General features: G+C 52.6%; 1 protein-coding gene and 1 long non-coding RNA gene across 3 annotated transcripts in view; one reads left to right on the top strand and one right to left on the bottom strand.

Annotated features, from left to right (window-relative positions):
* Window positions 1-848: 848 nt before the first annotated feature.
* LOC141573009 (uncharacterized) lies at window positions 849-16,264 on the bottom strand. The gene is made up of 4 exons (XR_012498599.2): window positions 16,127-16,264; window positions 6,035-6,167; window positions 5,202-5,367; window positions 849-3,415 (listed from the first exon to the last, which is right to left on the bottom strand). It is a non-coding gene; the product is annotated as an uncharacterized LOC141573009 (long non-coding RNA).
* The window catches only part of SATB2 (SATB homeobox 2), a 179,315-nt gene continuing 172,751 nt past the window's right edge, over window positions 11,508-18,071 (top strand). The window contains exons 1-2 of one of the 2 annotated variants that reach the window (XM_074339724.2): window positions 11,508-11,525; window positions 13,610-13,691. The gene's annotated coding sequence lies outside the window, so the exon portion shown is untranslated. Of the gene's footprint in view, window positions 11,526-13,609; window positions 13,692-15,397; window positions 16,794-18,071 lie in introns of those variants that run through there. The other variant, XM_019746481.3, reaches the window with a different exon arrangement.

The following is an 18,071-nucleotide window of genomic DNA, read 5'->3' as shown; positions in this document are numbered from 1 at the left end:
GAAAGGAGCCTGGCTTTGAAATCCTCTCCTACAAAACCAAAGACAATCAGCGCAGCCTTATTTTCTTTATTGCCATGAGTCTGCTGTGAACCATCACAGGTTTAGGCTACAGGAAGCTCTTAGACCCCCCAGGTGGGAAGTCACCCCGGCCTGGCCTGAGGGCCACAAAGATCCCTTGTGAGATCCACAGCAAGTTGTAGTCATCAGTAACACTACAGGGCTGTAGAGCAGGACTTAAGGAGTTATGTGTTTGAAAGCAAATATGCCTGTTCTGCCCCCCACACCCCACCCGCCCCCTCATTACGAAACTCCTCCTTCCCTCCTGCTCCTATTGTATGTAGCTAACTGAAAACCTGGTGCTTTTTGACTTCTAAAAGGTTAAAATTGGAAGGGCAAATAGAATGACAGGATGGGGGAGAGGCGGGTTGATCAGTTGAGTGGTCTTCACGTCATTTCCATTATGAATTTCTGTAAGCAGTGCTTCTGAATTGTCAATTGTATCAGCCAAATATAATTTTTGCATGTGTATGATAGAATAAGTATTGCACATCTCAGCCAACCTATGCTTTGCCTTTTCCCCAATTCCCAAAGGACTTGAAGAAGGGAAATCAATAAATCAATTGGTACCTTGTCCAATACCCATTTCAATGACATCACAGCGCCATTTGCTAAAGATCAGACATTAGTTACGGAAAGAGACTGAGACATTTCCATTTGATAATGTATCTCTGTGCCTTTGTGAACCAGATACAAAAAGGAATAGTGGAGTGTCCTTGTAAATAATTTTTTTGTTGACTTTATAAAAAAATACAAAGAGGGTAATCATGGAGAGAACGATACAAATATCATTTATATCTCAGGATTTATTACAAAACCAGTGGGGAGTGTTTTCTTATCACTTAATATTTCATTCCAAAAATTTCCCTTACTATGGCTAAATCAACGTTTTAGAAATTTGATTTTTATTTTTTGCAAATCCGATTTTTAAAATGTTTATATTCTTTCCTCTTGGTCCATAAAAATGACACAAGAATTTAACACTTAAAAAAGTCTATAAACAAATACTTAAGTACACAGAATTAGCTCTGATTTTTGAAGAAAAATTACACAACATGGAAGGATGCCTTTATAATACCAACAATACCACATTTTTGTTCTGTTTTGTTCATTCATTCGTATATTTGCACATATTCAATGTTCTTAAATTGGGATAAAACAGTACAACTATTTTTGTTTAGTCTTCCCACAATTGCTTCAATGCTATATGTAACTTCATTTCTAAAATTCAGCCTCCCTCGAGCCAACTGTAATACTTTTCTCACACAGACCTTGCAGATTTTGTTATTACAATATTATTAAAGGCATATGCCTTACAAAGAACCCTAAAATATGTGGAAACATAATAATAATTATGAGGATAATGACAACGGTAAAATGCATTTCTAATACTCTGTAGTCAAATCTATACTGGACTGAGGGACAGAAGAGGAAAGCTCCTCTCAGCTCAGCATTCAGGGGCTTTCTCACTGGACATGTGATTCTTTGCCTTTATTCAGCTCAAGTTCCTCACCAGTAAACTACAACTGTTAGACTAGATGGTCTTTAGGCTTCCTTCCAAGGGTTAAATTCTTGGCTTTGGCTATTCTCTCTGAAGAGACTTTGATGACTTGGGCTCTGGAGAGCTCTTGTGAGTTGTAGGTTCCTGCGGGGTTTTTGTAGAAGGAGAGTTTGCAGGCTTTTATCTATGGGAGTATTGACCAGGAATCTCTGGCCCCTCACTCAGCACAGCTGTGCAGCCACACTGGGCACAGTGAGGTGGTCTGTGGGTTCCCCTTGGCCCTGGATTATGGTTGTTCCCTAAATATTGGTCATATCGTAAAATGAAAGCTTCTGAATCCTTACTTAAGCATATGGAGTCAGAAAGGCAGAGAAGCCAGCAAAGACAGTAGGTCTCACCTGACCTCCTATTTTGTGCTGGGAACATCTAAGTCTCCTGGAAATAAACGACTTGGAAACAGAGAAAAGGGGTTAGATCACCTAAAATTTTTTAGATAAAGCTCAAACTTTGGAACTAAGAGCAGTTCTTTATATACATAAACCTATATTTTGTTTTGTTCTGGTTTTTTCCTTTCCGTTGAATATGGACAAAGGAGTTGATTTCACCAACAAATTTCTTTATAACTAAAGAATATACTTCGGTCTCGCCTATGTTCTTTGCTGTACAGGAACCAGGGATTAGGAGCGGGCTCGGCCCTGTGTTCCTTTCTCTGTTAGCAGCGAGCACCTGGAAGGCAGGTAACGAGGCCGCCGGTGCTGCGCGTTGCGAGTTGGCGCGGACAGCAAGAGCCAAACTAAGGCCTATCCAGGCTGGCGTGGTGGCCGTGACTGCTCCCCCTACCGGGAGTCCGGAGCAGTGCTGGTGGCCGGGGCCAGAGCGGCGCAGCCGCCTCCCTGCAGGCCGTTCCTCCGTGGCTTCGCTGGTGGGATCAGTGAGCTGCAGCCGTGGGGTCGGCCAGCGCAGGGCGGAAGCTTTTGGCCTGGGTAACGAGCATTTTCCTGCATAAGCAATTAGCTGCGAATAAACGTCTGAAATGGCGGTTCTGTAAACCGAGTGCCCCCTGCGCGCCTCTAACTGAAGGGGGAAGGGGGGGCAGGAGGGTGGAGGGAAAGAGGCCCAGAAAGCAGGGGTGGGGTATGTGTGAGGAGGTTCCCCAAAACGCTCTCCCCAAGTTCAGAGGCGCTTCTTAAGTTACCAACAAAGTCATGGCTGTTCTCTGGAGAGGTAAACGACCATTCATTCCCTTTACACGGCACCCTTTTTCCTGACTTGGGATCCGTGTGCGCGCTGCAGGTAGTCAACACAACCCACCCGGATTCCATATGCCCTCGGAGATCTGGACCCTTCGAGCGAGCGCCTCTGCGGGGCGCAGCCACTTTGCATCCATCTGCCCAGATACAACTGACAGTTAATTGAGGCCTTCGAATGTCTCAAGCCCAGGTGAGCAGAGAAGTCCCTAAGCCACTGGTTCTCACCTTCAGGACTTCTCTCCTGGGACTTTGGTCAGAGTAGCGCCCAAAGGCAAAGCCGTTTGGGATGAAAGACCCAGGGTGAATTGGTTTCAAAGCGGGAGGATGCTTGCACTTGCTTGGGGATGCCAGCTCATTTAGGGGTGCGCGGTGTAGGAGCTATGGCAAGGGTGCATTTTGGGGGCGCAATTTGGGGCAATGCGCACTCCACGGGGCCGCAACAGCCCTCAATTCTGCCAAAGTGAGCACTGCCGTGGGTACCCACGGGCGAGTTGTTTGGGTAGGGAGCAGAATACTGAAGAGAGGTCCCCTGAGGCGCCAAATTCGCAGTCTCGCCCAATCCTTGGGGCATTTTATGACCGCTGGAATCTAGCAGTCATACATCTATCTAAAAAAAAGTATGAAATAAAGGGATGAAAGTGACCTGCCACGGGGCACCTTGCCCTTGCCTCCCTCTCCGCAGGCGGAGGGCCATAGGGGAGGCAGTGCAAGGCACAGTGGGTGTCACCAGTCCGCTGAGGTCATGACCGTCCCCCAATCCTACCCACGCAGAAACCCACTGGCCTTGGCGCAGCCTGGGGCCTCGGTACCCCACTTTGGCATCCACAGCCAAGGCGGGGCCTAATCTAAGGGCCTAGGTGGGTGTTCACAGCCGGACTCAAAGAGCAGACCAAGCTCCAAGGAGTCCGGGGAAAGGAGGCCTATGGTCCCAGCGTTGCGGGATGCTTCTTGGAAAATCTCGGGCAGGGGAATGCAACTTGTGAGTAGAGAAGTCACCTCGGCTGCTTTGGCTGCTTTTTCTGCGTTGGGCTCTCGTGGGTCAAGGGCATCACAGGAGACTGTAACGACCTTGTCAAGCCGCCGGTGCCTTCTTACCCACAGGGGCTGAGCAGGAGCAGGGAGACCTGATGTCCTCCTAGCAGCACACTCTGGGTTCCCAGCCTGGGTGATCTGGACTGGGGACTTTGCAAGGCATGAGGGAGGGATTTGTTTCCCGCGAGCTTCTCCCATCTCTCTTCCTTTTCAGGATATGCCAGTGATTTGGCTATTGGACTGTTACAGAGACAGACATTCTAAATTCCCCCTCCCCTCGCAATTTTTCTTAAAGGTGTTGCTATACCTCCTCCCCCAGACTTTCTCTAACCTCCTTCCCTGTGCACTCTCCCGGAAAATGTGAGTACTATGTGTGAAAAGCAGCTAAACCCAGTGTCTATAGCAGAGTCACAAGCTATGTGCATGGGGAGCAGGCTTCACTGAAGGGTCTGGTGTTTCTAAAGTTGCTGATAACTCCTGTTGCAAAGGGGCTCATTTTGTTGGCGAGGGAGACACCTAACGGGGCATCGGGTGCGGGAGGGGGCAACCAGGCTGTGTGCACCTGGCGCAGGCAAGGTCTGCTTTCCCAGTCCCTGGGCCCAAGGCCCCCGAGGCCCCTGAGACCCCTAGTCTCAGCCAGGGGCCAGAATCAGGCTCCCTAGGCAGCAGAAGAATCAGACAAGTAATCTCGCTCCTTTCTTCTCCCTGCCCCCACCACTTTTCTTTTTGTAGACCGGCTGTGTAATAGGCAGGTAGCCCGAAGCGGCGATGTAGGAGTGGTGAGTGATCCCGGGCTGGCATTGCCCTACTGAATTTAGGAACAGTGTTGGCGGAGGAGGGTCAAAGGGACATCCGCTTTCTTTGATTGAGGGCGCGGTTTACTTCCCGCAGCCGGCGGGCTGGAAGAGCTGGGAGCAAAGGGCTCTCCGGGATGGCTCTTTGAGCAGGTAATTCTGCGACGGGGTCGAGAGCTGGTGACTGACACTCTTAGTGATGGCAACCAGGCCGGGCAGCGCCCTTTCTGGTTATCAAAATGATTAACCTCCGGGCCTTGCCTCTAGTGAGATCCCCACTAGTCCTACAGTTTACTGGAAAGAGGGATTAGGGGGCGCTTCTTTCAGAGGAGGACCCCGGGGTAGCTGCCTGGACCCTTCGTTACCTCAGTGCGGCCTTTCCTCGGAATGGGGCTGTGGGAGGAGGGGGGTAGCACGCATAGTCGTCCCTTCTTGTCGCTCACCTCGCTGAGTTGGGTTCACCCGGCCCGGTCCCCCGCGGTTCTCCGGGTCACCTCCCCCCCCAGCCCCCCCCCGCCCCCCCGCCCCCCCCCCCCCCCCCCCCGCAACCACTTGTCTGAAACTTACCAGATTCCAACCTTTAGGCAGGAAAAAAAGTGTTTCATATACAAACCGATCAGGGTATTTGCAGATAATTGCGAATGTCAAATACTCGGGCGTGATGACAAAATGCAGAGATTGCCAGGGCCTAAGGGGCGGGGGCTGCTGGCGGAGCTCCCGGGCCACCTCACGCCTGCAAAGAGAAGGGGAGGGGGCAGTCGGCCGCAGCTGCACACAGCCCACTTAACTGCGACTGCCCCTCCGCTGTAGAGCTGATTCATGGATTCATTCACTGCGTCCATACTGCAGCCTTGCTCCGGAGGACCGCGCGAGGGTGGATACGGCTGGATACGGCACCGGCCCAGCTTCCCCCACACTCACACGCAGACACAAACACTCCAGGCAAGATTCGCACACAAGCAGGGTGACTGGGTCTCAGAGGAGAGGCCCAATGCCCTTCCAGGCTGCGTTCCAAGAGCTAACACCACACTGTCACCTCTTGCTGCCTGACAGTTTGTGGGGACAATTGCTGCACCCTTCTAGTGCTGGGATTAGTCCTCCACAGAAATAAAAACAAATTAAAACAAAGAGTGCCCCCCTCCCCCAAACTCGACCCTCCAACCCAATCCTCCTTCCCCCAGTTGCAGGAGGCCATGGATGGGGGCAGTGCCCGGGAGATACAGCACACAAGCCAGCAGAGCCAACCCAGTCAAGGCCTTGGGGACAGCAAATGTGGCTGCTCCCAGCAGCTCTCAGGAGAACTCCCCTGAGACCTCCCCGCCCCGCCCCTGCCCTGGCATCCATGCTCAAATGTTTCAAGTGCCCCAATTTCTAAAAAATAATTTAAAAAATAAAATTACCCTTGTTGGATCCAAATCTACTGAAAACTACAGGGATCATTTTATAGATGGTATGATTAAGTCAGTGGCTGGTCTGCAGCTTCCCAGGGGTCAGAATCTCAGGGATGGAGAACATGGACGGTGGTCCTGGAGGCTGCAAGTGGGGAACAGAAAAGAATAATAGAAGCGAACACACCACAGACGGTGACACAGCAAGTAGCACAGGCAACATGGCCCAGGCCTCTTTGTCCTGGGTCCCAGGACAATGTTGGGGGAGGGAAAGAGGCAGAGAAACATTGACACTATCTCCCACTTCACTTTTTGAAGGCCAAAGAGGTGACAGGATGCTAGCGAAGAGGAGGAGGGCAGGTAAGGGTAGGAAAGTGGTGTATGCCCTGCAGAGCGAGGCAAGTCCAGGAGAGCTTGTTGGGATGTCTGTCTCACATCCCTATGCCCTACCCTTAGCCACCACCCCCCTTCCACTGAGTTCCTGATGTCAGCATATCCCTGGAAACCCTTCAAGTTTTACACTCCAATTGTCTGAGGTTTCCAATGATGACAAATTAGAAAAAATGCTTAGGCTGCAGCCCTGCACCTAAGTCTGAGTTGGGGGCGGGGAACGCTACTGGATGCACAACTGGGGAAAAGGAGAGACTTGCCTTCCCCGCTTTCTTTAAGGCTAAACTGCTGGGTGGAGGTTGGGTGGGCGGTGAGCGGTGGCCCGTGGCTTGGGGCTTTGACAGCCAGGGATGCCGGGTCCCCAGAAGTCCTGTGCTTGGCTCCTTAGTTAAGGGCCACCAGGAGTGCTCTGGGTGTTCAGACTTTCACACGGTTACCAGGAAGGCCTCCATCTTGCCAGATGACAAGACTGGAGGTCACAAAGGGACAAGCAGGGAGGCAAGCTCTGCAGGGGACTCACCCGGATGCAGGCCAATGCAGAGAACAACAGCTTCTGTCCCCAGCCTGGACAGTCATCAGGGGTAACACATGTGTAAGATATGATTCTATTTGACTTTCCAAATCAAAATGCATTGATTGGGGGCCCAAAGAGTTCAAGCACATAACTGTCTTAATTAAATTTGCTATAAACAGACAAATCTCTTCTCCTCTTGCACGTAGAGCTTAGGGAGAGTGTACAGGGTCTGGCAGAAGCCAGGCTTAGAGGATACTCTTTTTTTAAAAAGGACTGAGTGAGGCAGAGACAGAAAAAGAATAAAAGTGGAATTTCCACGACGTCAGAAAACAGCTTAACTGAAAACAAAACATGGGATAGCAGGGAGGTAAAGGGGGGGTGCTTAAAAACTAGGGAACAACCTGGGTTCACAGAGCAGCTCCTTCAGGGACCCACGGCTGGGGGTGGGGAAACTGCAGTGGAAGGACTGGGAGGGAAGGAGAGGCCCTGGGTTGTTTGGGGAGGCTGAGGTGACCATAGCCCAGGCTGTGAGTTATCCTTCTCAGCCCTGCACTTTCCTTCCCAATCCTTTCATCTTTCCCTGCCACTGTACTCGACTTCCTGGCACTCGGAGGACAGCGCTGGAGGACTCGTCCTTAACAAGGCCAGTTGGGGGGCAGGGGGGACAAGGGGTTGCTGCAGAGAGTGCCTCAGCCTGTGGCCCCTGTGGTGGGGCGCTAGGATCCTGGTGGTGGCAAGAATGAGGAGGATGGGTGGGAACAGGAGCCTGGCCGGGAAGGAAGGTTGTCTGTAACTCGCTGAGAAAGCGGCAAACGGGATGTATACACCCACAGCTCAAGGTTCCTTTCCTCTACAGCCAAGTGCCAACACTGGGGCAGATCTCGAGAAGGGAGATGAGGGTAAGGCGCTCTGGTGCCCTTAGCCCGCGGGTGCGGTGGAGAGGTTGGGGAAGTGGCTGCGCTGAGAAGGGTGGGCAGGAAATGGTTCTCCGCTGCGACTGTGCTAAGAACTGGGTCTATCTCCGAATGAATAACTCTGGGCATCCGGAAGTTACCTCGCAGAACGCAACCCTCGGCTGACTTCTGGGACTCACCGCCTAAAACACGATGAACTAAGGGAAGCTCATCAGTTTTCCGACTAAAAGTGGAAAGGAAAACTTTTCTATATATGTAAACACTGAAAATATGAGCGCACATGTTTGGGTGTGTTCCTGGGAACCTCAGGAGCTGGCTTCCCTACCCTGGCCCCCCCACCCCCTCGGTTTGCAAACTTGAATTCTCATCGCTTTTCATTGACTAGTTTCTGTCCCCAACAATAATCTGACTCAGAAATACTCTTCATTTCGTTTGGCTGACATTGGCAGGCACTAGTTACGTTTTGTCTGGTAGGGAATTTCAGTTAAAGAAAACTTTAGCGTAATGCTTTTCTAAAATGTCCTTTAAAAGATTTTTTTTTTTACTTCCATACAACAGAAATGGAAAAAATATACATCGCAATGATTGGAGAGAAACATATTTAGATTGCCTTTAGATTTCTGAGATTTTGCATAGGCGCCAACTCTGCCGACACTAAGGAAGGGGCTATTGGCAATTACTATTCATGAAAGGTATTTCATATTTTTAAATTGAGACGTGGTTCCCAGGTGGAAAAATTCTTCACAAGTAAGAGCATGCTTTCAAAAAGATTAGGAAAAAAAAAAAACTTTAGGATACATCGTAGTATATAAATCTTTACTGAAAACAACAGATAGTACTACAATCCAGGAGGGGAAGTCAAAATATAGTGAAAGTTAATTAAAACGCAAACTATTAGGGAGACACTGCAAATGTCTTTATCACATCCAAAGGGGAAAATCTTTAGACACCCCTTATATTATACTTGTATGGTGATACTCGAATTGTTGTCAACATTTTTCTCCTCTGAAATAGCAATAGTTCACCTTTCAAAACTCTTCACTACAGCGCAGCAATGATGATTGTTCTCCAGGCAAAGGACTTGTGAAAAACAACTTCTTTCACATACTCACACTTGCACACCACATGCAAACACACACATAGTTGCCGGTTTTTAAAAACATTGCTTTTGAATGAGAGAGAGAGAGAGAGAGAGAGAGAGAGAGAGAGAGAGAGAGAGAGAGAGAGAGAGCAGGGAGCAAGAGAGAAAGACTGGGAAACTGGAGCTTAGGTAACCAACAAACCCAATTACTAGGCTTTATTGATACTAAAAGGAAAAGTTCCCCTCGTAAAATTTCTCTAAGCTTATTAGTTATTTAAATCAGCCCGAGGGCTGGACAAGCGACGCCGCAGGCACCCGCTGTCGGCTCCTGGAGGTAAGCAGAAGGCGTCCGAGCCCTGACCCGCAGCCCCTCGCTGGGTACTGGGCACCCGGGCAGAGGCAGGCGCAGCGAGCTAAGGTGAGCCACTTGGCAGGGGTGCCGGACCTCGCACGCTTGGAGATAGGTCCGCGTGGCCCATGGATATTAGAATTTAGATACGAACAGGCCACAGTCAATGACAGAGGTGTGGATGAGCAGACCAGGCGGACGCTGAGCGCCGGAACTCAGCGGGCGGGCGGGCGGCTCTGCTCCCGCCCGGGTGCATGGCAAACCGGCTGTCCTGCAGAAATGCGTTCGCTGGCCGCGAGGCGGGGGACCGTTCAGGCTTCCAGGGTTCCCTCCGGTTTTGTGTGGGGCTGGGAGCTTCGTAATTGGGTGAATACCAGGTGAATTTACACCTTTCTAGGTCGTTGGCTTTTTCAGTAACTGACAGTCCCAAAATGTGTGTGTGTGTGCGCGCGCGTTTAAACAGTTGAAGTTATTTAAAATAATCCCCAGTCTACCCACTGAAGTCCTCTGAGCCCGACGTGTGGCCTCTCAAGTCCTGACGAAGCTCCAGGGCAGCGCAAGGTGATGCCTAGCTCAGCTGAGCTTGGCCGCAGGGCCCAGAGGCAAGGCGCCGCCGGGTGAGGAAGAACTGAGCCTCAGGACATCACTGTCACAGCCACCTGGGCCTTAGCCTGGGGGTCAAGCCTTGACGGACTAAAAGGGTGTGGTAGGGCTTCGCGAGACCAAGAGAATCTGCGAGTCGCCAGGCAAGGAAGCCCTCGAGGTTCTCCGCCACTCTGGACAGGTTTGGACCGCCGGATAGACGGACTACCCTCATCGTTCGGTCCCAGTAAGTGCCTGTGACCTTGGGTCCCGCAGCAGGCTTTCTGGCTCTCTTGCGTGCGGATCGAGACCAGCGCGGGCCCAGAGCCTCAAAGCGCTCCCGGAACGGCTGAGGGTTGGGCTGCCTCAGAAGTGACTTTCTGGGCTTGCTCGCCCCTGCTATGGTTGGGAGCGGATTTCACCATACAGGCTGGCCTGTCCGGAGTTTGGGGTGCGGATGGGGCGCTGTGGCCTGGGCTTTCCAGGTGTTCTTTTCATACAAGGGTTTAGGGCAAACTGAGGGCGGTGACGTTTTGCCTGCCCCGCGCGTTTTTGTATTGGGTGGTCCAGCTGTGTCCTGGGCCGGGGACCTGCCCATCCCCCGCCGCATCCTTATCCCGAGGAGTTGAGGCGACGCGGAAGGGCCGGCTCCGGGAAGCTACCGACTGAATAGGAGCCGCAGGTTTGGGTCGCAGCCCACGCGGTGGCGCTGTCGGGAAAAGACGCCTCAGCTCCGGTCTTGGACCCCGGCGGTGACCCGGGCTCGGAGGTGACCGGGCAGTGACGAGTGGAGGCCACGGGGTTCTTCTCTGCTACTACTTTGGGCCGATCCCCTCTGCCTTCTTCCGTGTTCCCCGACATAAAATGTAGCGGGTCCCGACCGCGACTTGGTTTCCAACCCGGCCGCTCCGAAGGGGGCGGGGAGGCAGCGGTGGTTTCTTTGGCATTTCGTTTCCTTCCCCCCACCTTTGCCTCGTGAACCCAGTCGTTTAAAGTCGATTTCTATTTTTTTTTTTTTTTTAAACTGTGCTAGCAGGGCATTCTCTCACTGCGATGCTGCAGAAGGAGATTCAGCTATTAAGGGTTTGACTCTGGAAAAGAAGGAAGGGATCCAGGAGCCCCCGGATCGTTGTCATGTGTCACTGGAGTAGTGTTCGGAGCCCACAGTCACTCCACCTTTTCAGGTCTCCCAGCCAGCAGCCGCGGCGAAAGCCCACCCACACTTTAGACCTAACGACTACCCTAGCTTCGAAACCTGTCACCTTCTTTTTTCACTCTGGGCAGGCAGTGCCTATACCTGGGACCCCGAAGCTCTTTGGCTGACCTTCGCGCGTTCCCTTCCATCCTCTTCTTCCGGGCCTCTGCATTGTCCGTTCCCCTGACCCCCGACCCTCTGGCCTCCTGGGTGCTCGGCTCACCATCTAACGCTGACCACCACTCCTCCCCAATTAGTTGTCTCCTTGGGACTCATCTCTCTGTCTAGGCCGCAGGGGCTCATTCATTTGAGCACGAGAGCAGGACCTCCACTGCCCTGTCCCACAGCTTCCACACCGCTCCGCCCCCGCCGAGGCCCCTTGAGTCTCTGCGGGAGCCAGGAGTAATTTATCTTTGCCTGGCGAGGGTTGGGATTTGTCCAGCTCTGATGCCAACCAGGAAGGCGTGCGGATAACGAAGTAAGTGTCTCCCGCCCCCTGCGCTCGGGTCAGTCCTCAGACTCCCCGGAGCAATCTGGGAAAGGGCTCCAGCCCACCCTAGTCGATCTGGCTTTCTAGGAGCGTTTTCCTCGGGGCGTTCTGGCCCCGGGCCCTCGTCCCCTTGGCGCATCCAAATGCCAATCCAGGCCCCACTCAGTTAAGCGATCCGCGAAAATGTTGGTCGCCCAACTATCCCCGGACAGTCGGCAGTGGAAATTGGCTTCAGAGGTGCTGTGGGTTTCTTGTGAAAGAAACGATTCCCTCCCGCCCTCTTCTTGCCCCCAGCAGAGAGCAAGCCCGGGGCGGGGTGGTGGTGGGGGTGGATGGGAGTGGGGTAGAGGCAGGCCAGTGTGGGTACCCAGGAACCGTCGAAGGCTTTTGACGCTGGCAATTTCTATAGAGTTTTCCTTGTGTGTGCGGGAGTGGAGGGAAAACGCGGCACAACTTTCCAGTGTTCTCTAAGGGGCAGCGCACGGCCGGCAAGTCCTCTTTGCCAGGGTGATCGGACTTGAAATCTAGGGAACCTGGTTATGGATGCTGGGCCTTCAGAAACCCCGGCGGCTCAGCCGAGAGCAGGAGATCCAAGCCAGGCACCAGGCACCCTACGCCCGCAGTCGGGCCTAGGCCATCCAGCACCGGCATTGGGGACGGAAAGTTGGCCAGAATGGAGCTAGCACGGCCAAAACATCGGTGTCCAGAGACAGAAATCAAGAAATGTTGTCATTAAAAGTGCAGGCCATAAAAGAAAGGAGAAGGCCTGAAAAAAGCTAGAGAGAAAAGGGGAGAACATAGAAATAAGAAAAAACACGCATATTTAAGCCCAGCGTTTAAAGATCCGTTGATTTCTAAAATAACAAATCTCTGTGTGATTATGAAAGACAGGCGACTTTTGACTAAATGACATATGAAAAAACTGGGAGTGGGGAGAAAGGGAGAAAACTTTGAGTAGATTCCGGATAAAAACGTCAGGGAGAAGAGAGCTGGGAGATAAAAGTGTCCCCCAATGTGAACTTTATGCTTTGAATATTGCAGCAAACTACCGCATAATGCACAAAAATGCGTTTTGGGTCAATTTTTTTAAAAAGTAGCTAAAAACAGTTTTTTTCTTGAGTATGATTTTGTTTTAAAAATGTTTGGAAATAAACCACTTGAGGAATATAAAACGAAACCAAACCAAACTGCTGAATCATCACAATTTATTTACTGTTTAAAAAAGTAGAAAAATCCTAGTGAAAGGTAAAATGTTATTTAAAATTTCTTATTGTCAAAATTAAACATGCTGGAAATAATTGCTTACTTCGTTTGAAGTAAGGTTAATACAAAAATTGTGCAGTAAAAAGCTTATGCAATTTGAAACAGAAAAGGCCTTTATTAGGGATAAAACTCAAGAAAAAAAACCACTGGGTATATATCACAAAACTTCTGAGTATTCTTTTTTAAATCGAAAGAAATTTGTAAAATGTGTTACTACTAAACATAAATCTACAAGCATTCAAAATACATTTCTGGTAATAATTCATAGTATTCGATATTTCCGTTTCTGTTAAATGCAATTTTAAATATTTTGAGCTCTTTTGCCCAAAATGATAAGATTTGTTCACTACCAAAAACGGACAAGAGGAAACTCCAATAAAGAGAAAATCAATGAATTTAAAAGGGTGCAGAATCTGAAAACAAACTAGCCACAACATACATTTAATTGTACTTAATCGCATACTCTATTTAAATCGCCCTTCTCAGGGGTTTAATAATTTAGAATCAATAGTTCCCTTCAAAACATAATAAAATATTTACACTTTATAAAATATTAACTGATTAACAATACGGTTGTGTTGTTTATAAAAGTGTAATTGAAGTCCCGTAATCATGCTGTTGACATAAGCCTGCGAGGTTAGCGAAGTGTTCCTTCGCAAAATGTAAATGATCTTCCAACAGTGGTGTTTATAAAATATCTCATTAATGACTTAGATTGAATCGCTCCAACCATTCGCATCATCAGATATAATAATAGTGACGAATCAGACAGGAAAGATTCTAGCTAAACCATTTGCATTTTTTCCCAGAAGTACTGAAGTCCTAATATCACCAATTCTTCTAAGTTCCTGGACATTGATCCGGAGGAGGATTCTGCAGTTCAATATCAAGGTAAGGAAAGAAACAGCATTATTATCGTTGTTCAGATATTAATAAGAAATGCGCCGTTCCCCATTTGGAGAACGGGCTCAAACTTTGACCGGGTAGTTGGTTTTTGCAACATCCCCTTCCCATTCCGACGTGAAATGACATATAAAGAAAAGTTTGTTGATCAAACTTACAGTTTGTTTCTTTGCAGCCAAAACGTTTTTAGCTACCACCACGAGTTGATTTACTTGAGCCACTTTTTTCTCAGACTTGAATTGTGCATTTTCTCTAACCCGTTCGTTTGGGGAGGTGGGGGGGATGGGATTTGGGGAATAAAAATCAGGGAAAAGAAAACGCTGCCTAAAACTCCCAGGGTGGCTCCTCGAAGCTTTACAGTCCAGCTGGCTTCTTTTCTCGGCTGGGCTCCGACCGCCTCCGGAGTCGCCTCCGGCTCCTATGGAACTTGGTGGGCGGTGCCTGGATGCGGGGTGCTCCGGGATCTGGGCACTGAGACTTAGGCCAGGGGCAGGTTTCGCTTCTGGGACCCTTTCTCTTCCAGAGGGTTCCCCGCCTCCCAGGCCCCTACTTTTCAGGGGATGGCCGTGCGCACGCCGCCCACCGGGTGGGTGCGGATAGTGGACCTCGGCCAGGCCCGGGGCACGCTAGACTGACGCGATTTCCCGCTGTCGGTGCACCCGAACAGAATTTCCAGAATTGTCCCCGAGAGCGTTTCCCGAAACCGAATTTAGTTTGGCCCTCTGGCGCCGCCGTACAGTCAACGCTTCTTAAGGGGGAACGGTGGCTCGGGCTGCGAGATGTGGGGAGTCCTCGGGGTCCAGGGGATAAGGAAGAAGAGCCAAGGTGTGCGGGAAGGACAGAAGGTGCGGCCAGCGGAGAGGGCTTCACCGGCCTCAAGGCAAGCGGGATCGCGTCCACATTTTCCCGCCCCAGGTCGGGACCGCGAGTGTCAGCCGGTCCCCGGGCGTCTCGCGGGGGCCGCGTCCCCTGTCCACGTGCTTTTCTTTAAGGAAGTCTCGCGCCTAAGCAGGACCTCGGGGACAAAAGCGCGGCCAGAGCCTGGCCTGTTCGGCAAGTGCCCGCGCCACCTTAAATGAACACCGCGGCCGGAGCCTGGCTGCGGACCGCCGGGGCCGCGGGAGTCTGCAAAAGTTTGTGGCTCAGTTACGCTTTCGCGGGACCTGCTGGAGACGCCCCCGCGCGGCCTCCCCAGGGACGGAGCGTCTGGGTCCTCACCGCACTGCTCTGCCGCGCTCGCAGCCCAGGTCCCGAGCCCCTCGGGATCCCAGGAGCCCCAGCCCCGCAGCCGGAGGACACAGTCCCACCGCCCTCGCCGCCACTTCGTCACAGCCTCCAGGCGGCCTGGGCTGCGCTGCTCGAGATGTCGCCGGCGCGGCGAGCGCTCCAGGGACGTCAGCCAGGGATGCCCCCCGCCCTGAGCCCCCCACACAGCTCTCTCCCCCGTGCCACCCGCAGCCCGGCAGGCAGTGCCGGTGCTCCTGCCATTTGGGACACCCGGGCTATTGTTCTGGACCCGAGGCGGTGCCGGCTCTGAGGGAGAAGCGGCCTTCCCCGCGCTCGCGGCGGTGCGGCGGGCCCGGACGGCTGGCTCCGCGCGGAGGGGGAGCTCTCAGGCACCGGGAAAAGTTGCTCCGAGGGGCGGAGGCGGTGGGTGGTGGGCGGAGGCGGTGGGTGGGGGAGGCGATAGCCCTCCTATCTCCAAAGTCGAAAGTACTCCGCGCAGTTAGCAGAATCCCGAGCGGAGGCAGCCGCGGCCGCCTCCTGCGCGCGGGTCTGCGCCTCCTCAAGGAGACCAGGCAACCAGCGCCTGCCTTGTCGCTGCCGCCTCCGCGCCGGGACGAGTGCGCCTAGGGGTTGGGCGAGGCAGCCGCGCCCTGGACCCGCCACGCGGAGGAGGACCAGATCCCGGGCCCCGGAGCTCGCCTGCACTGGGAGCACCCACCCACCGGCCGCGGCCACCGCTTCGCGCGGCACTTGGTTCTCTCCCATCGGTCCTCCACCGCCCCGCGCGCGGTCCTCGCCACACCGCTCTCCCACAGGCGACTCTCCTCTTCTTCCTCCTCCTCCCTCGCCCCTGCCTCCCACCCGCCCCTCGCGGGTCCCTCTGCCTTCTCCGCAGCCCCGCCGCTGTTGGGTCGCAGGGCTCACAGCGATTGATTGATTGATGTTTAATTTCCTGCCAGGCGGGGCCCCCCTCCCCCGGCAACCTCCCCAGCCCTCCTCCCCGCCCCCCACTCTCCTTCATTGCGGTGGACCATTCTGGCTTGGGTTTAGACATTTCCCCCCCAACCCCCATCCCGAAATAACCCAGAGATTTTCCCTACCCCCACCCCAAATTATTATTTTGAAGGCGCTAGATCTGGGGACAGAAAGGGGGAGGGGGAGAAATCGGAAACCGAGGACAACCCAAAAGGACTCACTTTGCTTGATGACTCAACGCAACTAATAATCATCTCCCTCTCAGTGTGTCTCTCTCTGCGGCTTGTCAGTGAGTCCGGCTCCGGCTGCTGGCGGCGGCGGCGGAGAGAGGAGAGGCTGGAGGTGACAGCTTGGGCGGCTGCCGCGTGTCCTCCTGCGCGCGGTCCTGGGTCCCTGCGCCTTCTGGGCTCTGGGTCGCACCGGCCCTAAGGCTCCGGCCGCGCCTCCTCGAGAGCTAGTAGCCTTTCGGAGCTTCAGCCCCCACCCGCCTGCGCCGCGTCCCAGTTCTCAGCCCTCTGTCTCCAGAACCGGTCTCCTTCCCGAAGGCGTGAAAAGGCTTTTTCAGCCTCCTCTCTTCTCCCCCTCCTCCGCCGTCCCCTCCCCCGCTCGCTCGGGTGCCCCTTTGAAGGAGCCCTCCTTTCCTTCTCCTCCTCCTCCCCCTCCCCCCCAATCATCATCATCATAACAACCATCTCCGCACTAGAAGACACCCTGACCCAGGACCGTAAGCGTTAGGACCTGGGGAAGAGCAAAGGGGAAGGATTAAAGAGAAAGGAAGATTAGGAGAACACTGCACAGCAAATCACCAGAAACTTTCCACCCTGGATTCTCTACTTTTGCTCCATGGACAGAGCCCCAGCCAGCCAAGTTACAGACAGACCGTGAGCAGTAAGTACGCAGGGCGAGAGCTTCCGCGCCGCGCTCGGGAGTCAGGGGAAGCCCCGGGTCCGGCTAAGTTCCCTCCCCGCAGCTCTCGCCCTGGCTCACAGCGCAGCCAGGGAGTGCGGGTGGAATCTTCTCCCGCAACTCTGCCGCTTGGTTTCTGTGTCTCTCGCATCTTTTCTCTCACCTCCCCTCTGCCACCCCCACCTTGTCTTCTTGAGCCGTAGCGACGCAGCTTCTCCCACAGCGAGAGCGCCCGAGAGGATTCCCAGCGCACTTTGTTGTGCCGGGTTCCTGCTTTTCCGGGATGTCAGTGACAGTGTGAATGCTGTTTCATCAGGTGTTCCCCCCTCTATCCTTGCCCCCCCAAAAAAAATCCAGGGGTGCGGAGATCCGCGGGTTCCATGAGGAGAGCGCTGCCAGCCAAGCGACCCAAAGGAAAACTTTGGCGAGATTCAAAAATTGGGGTTGATACTTGCTGCTCCTGCACCTGATAATTTAAATGCTTTTTTGGCTTTTGTGTTTCATGCTGAAGAGCTTTTTTTTTTTTTTTTTTAACACATTTGGGATCGGATGAAGATAAGAACGTTACAAAATAATAACAATTGCAGCCTCCGCCCTTGTGATGAAGGTTGTGATTCTGGAGGTTATTCTGATAAATACTTCCAAGTGTTTTAGGATGCTTATTAATGTAGAATTCGGGCTAATTTTGTAAAAAGTGTGTATGTGTGTGCGTGTGTCTCAAGACTGGCTCCGTAAAGGTAAAACGCGGGCACTCGGAGTCCGTTTGCCAGGCCTTTGGCTCCTGCTTCGCCATTCACAGAGCATTTGCCATGTGTTTTATTCTGCTTCTTATTGACTTGTGTACATCTCCCACTCCCTCCTTGAGTGGGTGAGATGTCATTTTATGAAGTTCACTTCTTTGGAAACTCCGACCCCCAAACTGTGAGGGTGTCGCACCCGGGAACGATTTATGCCTTTCCTGTCCCAATGGATGGGCCACATTTGAGTGCCCCTGGGTGCGGGCCCCAAAGTTATCAAGGAGGGTTGTTACTCTTGGGGACAGCGACTGGGCAGAGTCGCAACACCCCAAGTTCTGGGCTTACTTTGGGCTGCCCAGTGTAAGGTTGGGACTTCCCGGCTCGGGCCCCTTGGGCAGCGTGGGAGGAAGTTTGTGTGGCTGTGGTGCATCGCTCTGCCACTGGCCTGAACGTCTATCACGTGTGTGAGCGGTTTTCCCTCTTTTTTTCTTCCCTCCCCTTTCCCTCCCCCCCCCCGCCCCCT

The sequence above is a fragment of the Rhinolophus sinicus genome, chromosome 17, assembly GCF_057876585.1.
Source record: "Rhinolophus sinicus isolate RSI-liver-muscle chromosome 17, RSI-T2T, whole genome shotgun sequence".
Lineage (NCBI taxonomy): Eukaryota > Metazoa > Chordata > Mammalia > Chiroptera > Rhinolophidae > Rhinolophus > Rhinolophus sinicus.
The sequence above is the reverse complement of the archived record's forward strand: the minus strand, read 5'-3'. Positions and strand labels throughout refer to the sequence as shown.